Here is a 10,523-nt window from a genome sequence, read left to right on the forward strand (position 1 = left end):
GAGGCCACGGTGTTTCTGTACCTCTATTATGTTGGTGCGGCTTCGGAACTTTTAAATATCTTGATATATCTCCAGAACTACGCATCTGATCAAAAAATATCATACAACATAAAAAGTAGGAAACTTAATTCTCTACAAAAAAGGTCTCTTAACATTTTGCCACAGCTCGCTTCGTTTCCGAGATATTTGCAGATTTATCTCAAGGGAAGGTGCCTGACGGATATATTTCGAGGTATTTCTTCTTCTTGTTGTTCTTCTTCTGCACAGCTAAGCTGGAAGTGGCATTTACAGCTCGCAATAGTGCAGAGTTATCTCAAAGAAAGGGGCCACGGTGTTTCTGTATCTCTATTATGTTGGTGCGGCTTCGGAACTTTTAAATATCTTGATATATCTCGAGGACTACGCATCTGATCAAAAAACATCATAGAACACGAATAGTAGGAAACGTAATTCTCCACAAAAAAGGTCTCTTAACATTTTGCCATAGCTCGCTTCGTTTCCGAGATATTTGCAGATTTATCTCAAGGGAAGGTGCCTGACGGATATATTTCGAGGTATTTCTTCTTCTTGTTGTTCTTCTTCTGCACAGCTAAGCTGGAAGTGGCATTTACAGCTCGCAATAGTGCAGAGTTATCTCAAAGAAAGGGGCCACGGTGTTTCTGTATCTCTATTATGTTGGTGCGGCTTCGGAACTTTTAAATATCTTGATATATCTCGAGGACTACGCATCTGATCAAAAAACATCATAGAACACGAATAGTAGGAAACGTAATTCTCCACAAAAAAGGTCTCTTAACATTTTGCCATAGCTCGCTTCGTTTCCGAGATATTTGCAGATTTATCTCAAGGGAAGGGGCCTGACGGACATATTTCGAGATATTTCTTCTTCTTGTTGTTCTTCTTCTGCACAGCTAAGCTGGAAGTGGCATTTCCAGCTCGCAATAGTGCAGAGTTATCTCAAAGAAGGTGGCCACGGTGTTTCTGAATCTCTATTATGTTGGTGCGGCTTCGGAACTTTTAAATATCTCGATATATCTCGAAAACTACGCTTCTGATCAAAAAATATCATAGAACATAAATTGTAGGAAACATAATTCTCTACAAAAAACGTCTGTTAACATTTTGCCATAGCTCGCTTCGTTTCCGAGATATTTGCAGATTCAGCTCAAAGGAACGGGCCTGACGGACATATTTCGAGATATTTCTTCTTCTTGTTGTTCTTCTTCTGCACAGCTAAGCTGGAAGTGGCATTTGCGGCTAGCACTAGTGCAGAGTTATCTCAAAGAATGGGGCCACGGTGTTTCTGTATCTCTATTATGTTGGTGCGGCTTCGGAACTTTTAAATATCTTGATATATCTCGAAAACTACGCTTCTGATCAAAAAATTTCATAGAACGTAAATTGTAGGAAACATAATTCTCTACAAAAAAGGTCTCTTAACATTTTGCCATAGCTCGCTTCGTTTCCGAGATATTTGCAGACTTATTTCAAGGGAAGGGTCCTGACGGACATATTTCGAGATATTTCTTCTTCTTGTTGTTCTTCTTCTGCACAGCTAAGCTGGAAGTGGCATTTGCAGCTCGCAATAGTGCAGAGTTATCTCAAAGAAAGAGGCCACGGTGTTTCTGTACCTCTATTATGTTGGTGCGGCTTCGGAACTTTTAAATATCTTGATATATCTCGAGAACTACGCATCTGATCAAAAAATATCATACAACATAAAAAGTAGGAAACTTAATTCTCTACAAAAAAGGTCTCTTAACATTTTGCCACAGCTCGCTTCGTTTCCGAGATATTTGCAGATTTATCTCAAGGGAAGGTGCCTGACGGATATATTTCGAGGTATTTCTTCTTCTTGTTGTTCTTCTTCTGCACAGCTAAGCTGGAAGTGGCATTTACAGCTCGCAATAGTGCAGAGTTATCTCAAAGAAAGGGGCCACGGTGTTTCTGTATCTCTATTATGTTGGTGCGGCTTCGGAACTTTTAAATATCTTGATATATCTCGAGGACTACGCATCTGATCAAAAAACATCATAGAACACGAATAGTAGGAAACGTAATTCTCCACAAAAAAGGTCTCTTAACATTTTGCCATAGCTCGCTTCGTTTCCGAGATATTTGCAGATTTATCTCAAGGGAAGGTGCCTGACGGATATATTTCGAGGTATTTCTTCTTCTTGTTGTTCTTCTTCTGCACAGCTAAGCTGGAAGTGGCATTTACAGCTCGCAATAGTGCAGAGTTATCTCAAAGAAAGGGGCCACGGTGTTTCTGTATCTCTATTATGTTGGTGCGGCTTCGGAACTTTTAAATATCTTGATATATCTCGAGGACTACGCATCTGATCAAAAAACATCATAGAACACGAATAGTAGGAAACGTAATTCTCCACAAAAAAGGTCTCTTAACATTTTGCCATACCTCGCTTCGTTTCCGAGATATTTGCAGATTTATCTCAAGGGAAGGGGCCTGACGGACATATTTCGAGATATTTCTTCTTCTTGTTGTTCTTCTTCTGCACAGCTAAGCTGGAAGTGGCATTTCCAGCTCGCAATAGTGCAGAGTTATCTCAAAGAAAGGGGCCACGGTGTTTCTGTATCTCTATTATGTTGGTGCGGCTTGGGAACTTTTAAATATCTTGATATATCTCGAGAACTACGCATCTGATCATAAAATATCATAGAACATAAAAAGTAGGAAACTTAATTCTCTACAAAAAAGGTCTCTTAACATTTTGCCATAGCTCGCTTCGTTTCCGAGATATTTGCAGATTTATCTCAAGGGAAGGGGCCTGACGGACATATTTCGAGATATTTCTTCTTCTTGTTGTTCTTCTTCTGCACAGCTAAACTGGAAGTGGCATTTCCAGCTCGCAATAGTGCAGAGTTATCTCAAAGAAAGGGGCCACGGTGTTTCTGTATCTCTATTATGTTGGTGCGGCTTTGGAACTTTTAAATATCTTGATGTATCTCGAGAACTACGCATCTGATCAAAAAATATCATAGAACATAAAAAGTAGGAAACTTAATTCTCTACAAAAAAGGTCTCTTAACATATTGCCATAGCTCGCTTCGTTTCCGAGATATTTGCAGATTCAGCTCAAAGGAACGGGCCTGACGGACATATTTCGAGATATTTCTTCTTCTTGTTGTTCTTCTTCTGCACAGCTAAGCTGGAAGTGGCATTTGCAGCTCGCAATAGTGCAGAGTTATCTCACAGAAAGGGGCCACGGTGTTTCTGTATCTCTATTATGTTGGTGCGGCTTCGGAACTTTTAAATATCTTGATATATCTCGAGAACTACGCTTCTGATCAAAAAATATCATAGAACATAAAACGTAGGAAACTTAATTCTCTACAGAAAAGGTCTCTTAACATTTTGCCATAGCTCGCTTCGTTTCCGAGATATTTGCAGATATATCTCAAGGGAAGGGGCCTGACGGACATATTTCGAGATATTTCTTCTTCTTGTTGTTCTTCTTCTGCACAGCTAAACTGGAAGTGGCATTTCCAGCTCGCAATAGTGCAGAGTTATCTCAAAGAAAGGGGCCAAGGTGTTTCTGTATCTCTATTATGTTGGTGCGGCTTCGGAACTTTTAAATATCTTGATATATCTCGAGAACTACGCATCTGATCAAAAAATATCATACAACATAAAAAGTAGGAAACTTAATTCTCTACAAAAAAGGTCTCTTAACATTTTGCCATAGCTCGCTTCGTTTCCGAGATATTTGCAGATTTATCTCATGGGAAGGGGCCTGACGGACATATTTCGAGATATTTCTTCTTCTTGTTGTTCTTCTTCTGCACAGCTAAGCTGGAAGTGGCATTTCCAGCTCGCAATAGTGCAGAGTTATCTCAAAGAAAGGGGCCACGGTGTTTCTGTATCTCTATTATGTTGGTGCGGCTTGGGAACTTTTAAATATCTTGATATATCTCGAGAACTACGCATCTGATCATAAAATATCATAGAACATAAAAAGTAGGAAACTTAATTCTCTACAAAAAAGGTCTCTTAACATTTTGCCATAGCTCGCTTCGTTTCCGAGATATTTGCAGATTTATCTCAAGGGAAGGGGCCTGACGGACATATTTCGAGATATTTCTTCTTCTTGTTGTTCTTCTTCTGCACAGCTAAACTGGAAGTGGCATTTCCAGCTCGCAATAGTGCAGAGTTATCTCAAAGAAAGGGGCCACGGTGTTTCTGTATCTCTATTATGTTGGTGCGGCTTTGGAACTTTTAAATATCTTGATATATCTCGAGAACTAGGCATCTGATCATAAAATATCATAGAACATAAAAAGTAGGAAACTTAATTCTCTACAAAAAAGGTCTCTTAACATTTTGCCATAGCTCGCTTCGTTTCCGAGATATTTGCAGATTTATCTCAAGGGAAGGGGCCTGACGGACATATTTCGAGATATTTCTTCTTCTTGTTGTTCTTCTTCTGCACAGCTAAACTGGAAGTGGCATTTCCAGCTCGCAATAGTGCAGAGTTATCTCAAAGAAAGGGGCCACGGTGTTTCTGTATCTCTATTATGTTGGTGCGGCTTTGGAACTTTTAAATATCTTGATGTATCTCGAGAACTACGCATCTGATCAAAAAATATCATAGAACATAAAAAGTAGGAAACTTAATTCTCTACAAAAAAGGTCTCTTAACATATTGCCATAGCTCGCTTCGTTTCCGAGATATTTGCAGATTTATCTCAAGGGAAGGGGCCTGACGGACATATTTCGAGATATTTCTTCTTCTTGTTGTTCTTCTTCTGCACAGCTAAGCTGGAAGTGGCATTTGCGGCTCGCACTAGTGCAGAGTTATCTCAAAGAAAGGGGCCACGGTGTTTCTGAATCTCTATTATGTTGGTGCGGCTTCGGAACTTTTAAATATCTCGATATACCTCGAAAACTACGCCTCTGATCAAAAAATATCATAGAACATAAATTGTAGGAAACATGATTCTCTACAAAAAACGTCTCTTAACATTTTGCCATAGCTCGCTTCGTTTCCGAGATATTTGCAGATTCAGCTCAAAGGAACGGGCCTGACGGACATATTTCGAGATATTTCTTCTTCTTGTTGTTCTTCTTCTGCACAGCTAAGCTGGAAGTGGCATTTGCAGCTCGCAATAGTGCAGAGTTATCTCAAAGGAAAGGGCCACGGTGTTTCTGTATCTCTATTATGTTGGTGCGGCTTCGGAACTTTTAAATATCTTGGTATATCTCGAGAACTACGCATCTGATCAAAAAATATCATAGAACATAAAAAGTAGGAAACTTAATTCTCTACAAAAAAGGTCTCCTAACATTTTGCCATAGCTCGCTTCGTTTCCGAGATATTTGCAGATTTATCTCAAGGGAAGGGGCCTGACGGACATATTTCGAGATATTTCTTCTTCTTGTTGTTCTTCTTCTGCACAGCTAAGCTGGAAGTGGCATTTGCGGCTCGCACTAGTGCAGAGTTATCTCAAAGAAAGGGGCCACGGTGTTTCTGTATCTCTATTATGTTGGTGCGGCTTCGGAACTTTTAAATATCTCTATATATCTCGAAAACTACGCTTCTGTTCAAAAAATATCATAGAACATAAATTGTAGGAAACATAATTCTCTACAAAAAACGTCTCTTGACATTTTGCCATAGCTCGCTTCGTTTCCGAGATATTTGCAGATTTATCTCAAGGGAAGGGGCCTGACGGACATATTTCGAGATATTTCTTCTTCTTGTTGTTCTTCTTCTGCACAGCTAAACTGGAAGTGGCATTTCCAGCTCGCAATAGCGCAGAGTTATCTCAAAGAAAGGGGCCACGGTGTTTCTGTATCTCTATTATGTTGGTGCGGCTTCGGAACTTTTAAATATCTTGATACATCTCGAGAACTACGCATCTGATCAAAAAATATCATAGAACATAAAAAGTAGGAAACTTAATTCTCTACAAAAAAGGTCTCCTAAGATTTTGCCATAGCTCGTTTGGTTTCCGAGATATTTGCAGATATATCTCAAGGGATGGGTCCTGACGGACATATTTCGAGATATTTCTTCTTGTTGTTCTTCTTCTGCACAGCTAAGCTGGAAGTGGCATTTGCGGCTCGCACTAGTGCAGAGTTATCTCAAAGAAAGTGGCCACGGTGTTTCTGTATCTCTATTATGTTGGTGCGGCTTCGGAACTTTCAAATATCTCGATATATCTCGAAAACTACGCTTCTGATCAAAAAATATCATAGAACATAAAAAGTGGAAAACTTAATTCTCTACAAAAAAGGTCTCTTAACATTTTGCCATAGCTCGCTTCGTTTCCGAGATATTGGCAGATTTATCTGAAGGCAAGGGGCCTGACGGACATATTTCGAGATATTTCTTCTTCTTGTTGTTCTTCTTCTGCACAGCTAAGCTGGAACTGGCATTTGCGGCTCGCACTAGTGCAGAGTTATCTCAAAGAAAGGGGCCACGGTGTTTCTGTATCTCTATTATGTTGGTGCGGCTTCGGAATTTTTAAATATCTCGATATATCTCGAAAACTACGCATCTGATCAAAAAATATCATAGAACATAAAAAGTAGGAAACTTAATTGTCTACAAAAAAGGTCTCTTAACATTTTGCCATAGCTCTCTTCGTTTCCGAGATATTTGCAGATTTATCTCAAGGGAAGGGGCCTGACGGACATATTTCGAGATATTTCTTCTTCTTGTTGTTCTTCTTCTGCACAGCTAAGCTGGAAGTGGCATTTGCAGCTCGCAATAGTGCACGGTTATCTCAAAGAGAGGGCCACGGTGTTTCTGTATCTCTATTATGTTGGTGCGGCTTCGGAACTTTTAAATATCTTGATATATCTCGAGAACTACGCATCTGATCAAAAAATATCATAGAACATAAAAAGTAGGAAACCTAATTTTCTACAAAAAAGGTCTCTTAACATTTTGCCGTAGCTCGCTTCGTTTCCGAGATATTTGCAGATTTATCTCAAGGGAAGGGGCCTGACGGACATATTTCGAAATATTTCTTCTTCTTGTTGTTCTTCTTCTGCACAGCTAAGCTAGAAGTGGCATTTGCAGCTCGCAATAGTGCAGAGTTATCTCAAAGAAAGGGGCCACGGTGTTTCTGTATCTCTATTATGTTGGTGCGGCTTCGGAACTTTTAAATATCTTGATATATCTCGAGAACTACGCGTCTCATCAAAAAATATCATAGAACATAAAAAGTAGGAAACCTAATTTGCTACAAAAAAGGTCTCTTAACATTTTGCAGTAGCTCGCTTCGTTTCCGAGATATTTGCAGATTTATCTCAAGGGAAGGGGCCTGACGGACATATTTCGAAATATTTCTTCTTCTTGTTGTTCTTCTTCTGCACAGCTAAGCTAGAAGTGGCATTTGCAGCTCGCAATAGTGCAGAGTTATCTCAAAGAAAGGGGCCACGGTGTTTCTGTATCTCTATTATGTTGGTGCGGCTTCGGAACTTTTAAATAGCTTGATATATCTCGAGAACTACGAATCTGATCAAAAAATATCATACTACATAAAAAGTAGGAAACTTAATTCTCTACAAGAAAGGTCTCTAAACATTTTGCCATAGCTCGCTTCGTTTCCGAGATATTTGCAGATTTATCTCAACGGAAGGGGCCTGACGGACATATTTCTAGATATTTCTTCTTCTTGTTGTTCTTCTTCTGCACAGCTAAGCTGGAAGTGGCATTTGCAGCTCGCAATAGTGCAGAGTTATCTCAAAGAAAGGGGCCACGGTGTTTCTATATCTCTATTATGTTGGTGCGGCTTTGGAACTTTTAAATATCTCGATATATGTCGAAAACTACGCTTCTGATCAAAAAATATCATAGAACATAAATTGTAGGAAACATAATTCTCTACAAAAAAGGTCTCTTAACGTTTTGCCATAGCTCGCTTCGTTTCCGAGATATTTGCAGACTTATCTCAAGGGAAGGGTCCTGACGGACATATTTCGAGATATTTCTTCTTCTTGTTGTTCTTCTTGTGCACAGCTAAACTGGAAGTGGCATTTCCAGCTCGCAATAGTGCAGGGTTATCTCAAAGAAAGGGGCCACGGTGTTTCTGTATCTCTATTATGTTGGTGCGGCTTCGGAACTTTTAAATATCTTGATATATCTCGAGAACTACGCATCTGATCAAAAAATATCATAGAACCTAAATTGTAGGAAACATAATTCTCTACAAAAAAGGTCTCTTAACATTTTGCCATAGCTCGCTTCGTTTCCGAGATATTTGCAGATTTATCTCAAGGGAAGGGGCCTGACGGACATATTTCGAGATATTTCTTCTTCTTGTTGTTCTTCTTCTGCACAGCTAAGCTGGACGTGGCATTTGCAGCTCGCAATAGTGCAGAGTTATCTCAAAGAAAGGGGCCATGGTGTTTCTATATCTCTATTATGTTGGTGCGGCTTCGGAACTTTTAAATATCTTGATATATCTCGAGAACTACGCATCTGATCGAAAAATATCATAGAACATAAAAAGTAGGAAACTTAATTCTCTACAAAAAAGGTCTCTTATCAGTTTGCCATAGCTCGCTTCGTTTCCGAGATATTTGCAGACTTACCTCAAGGGAAGGGTCCTGACGGATATATTTCGAGATATTTCTTCTTCTTGTTGTTCTTCTTCTGCACAGCTAAGCTGGACGTGGCATTTGCAGCTCGCAATAGTGCAGAGTTATCTCAAAGAAAGGGGCCACGGTGTTTCTATATCTCTATTATGTTGGTGCGGCTTCGGAACTTTTAAATATCTTGATATATCTCGAGAACTACGCATCTGATCGAAAAATATCATAGAACATAAAAAGTAGGAAACCTAATTTTCTACAAAAAAGGTCTCTTAACATTTTGCCGTAGCTCGCTTCGTTTCCGAGATATTTGCAGATTTATCTCAAGGGACGGGGCCTGACGGACATATTTCGAAATATTCCTTCTTCTTGTTGTTCTTCTTCTGCACAGCTAAGCTAGAAGTGGCATTTGCAGCTCGCAATAGTGCAGAGTTATCTCAAAGAAAGGGGCCACGGTGTTTCTGTATCTCTATTATGTTGGTGCGGCTTCGGAACTTTTAAATAGCTTGATATATCTCGAGAACTACGAATCTGATCAAAAAATATCATACTACATAAAAAGTAGGAAACTTAATTCTCTACAAGAAAGGTCTCTAAACATTTTGCCATAGCTCGCTTCGTTTCCGAGATATTTGCAGATTTATCTCAACGGAAGGGGCCTGACGGACATATTTCTAGATATTTCTTCTTCTTGTTGTTCTTCTTCTGCACAGCTAAGCTGGAAGTGGCATTTGCAGCTCGCAATAGTGCAGAGTTATCTCAAAGAAAGGGGCCACGGTGTTTCTATATCTCTATTATGTTGGTGCGGCTTTCGAACTTTTAAATATCTCGATATATGTCGAAAACTACGCTTCTGATCAAAAAATATCATAGAACATAAATTGTAGGAAACGTAATTCTCTACAAAAAAGGTCTCTTAACGTTTTGCCATAGCTCGCTTCGTTTCCGAGATATTTGCAGACTTATCTCAAGGGAAGGGTCCTGACGGACATATTTCGAGATATTTCTTCTTCTTGTTGTTCTTCTTGTGCACAGCTAAACTGGAAGTGGCATTTCCAGCTCGCAATAGTGCAGAGTTATCTCAAAGAAAGGGGCCACGGTGTTTCTGTATCTCTATTATGTTGGTGCGGCTTCGGAACTTTTAAATATCTTGATATATCTCGAGAACTACGCATCTGATCAAAAAATATCATAGAACCTAAATTGTAGGAAACATAATTCTCTACAAAAAAGGTCTCTTAACATTTTGCCATAGCTCGCTTCGTTTCCGAGATATTTGCAGATTCATCTCAAGGGAAGGGGCCTGACGGACATATTTCGAGATATTTCTTCTTCTTGTTGTTCTTCTTCTGCACAGCTAAGCTGGACGTGGCATTTGCAGCTCGCAATAGTGCAGAGTTATCTCAAAGAAAGGGGCCACGGTGTTTCTATATCTCTATTATGTTGGTGCGGCTTCGGAACTTTTAAATATCTTGATATATCTCGAGAACTACGCATCTGATCGAAAAATATCATAGAACATAAAAAGTAGGAAACTTAATTCTCTACAAAAAAGGTCTCTTAACATTTTGCCATAGCTCGCTTCGTTTCCGAGATATTTGCAGATTTATCTCAAGGGAAGGGGCCTGACGGACATATTTCAAGATATTTCTTCTTCTTGTTGTTCTTCTTCTGCACAGCTAAGCTGGAAGTGGCATTTGCAGCGCGCAATAGTGCAGAGTTATCTCAAAGAAAGGGGCCACGGTGTTTCTGTATCTCTATTATGTTGGTGCGGCTTCGGAACTTTTAAATATCTTGATATATCTCGAGAACTACGCATCTGATCAAAAAATATAATCGAACATAAAAAGTAGGAAACCTAATTTTCTACAAAAAAGGTCTCGTAACATTTTGCCGTAGCTCGCTTCGTTTCCGAGATATTTGCAGATTTATCTCAAGGGAAGGGGCCTGACGGACA

The sequence above is a fragment of the Osmia lignaria genome, unplaced genomic scaffold, assembly GCF_051020975.1.
Source record: "Osmia lignaria lignaria isolate PbOS001 unplaced genomic scaffold, iyOsmLign1 scaffold0012, whole genome shotgun sequence".
NCBI lineage: Eukaryota > Metazoa > Arthropoda > Insecta > Hymenoptera > Megachilidae > Osmia > Osmia lignaria.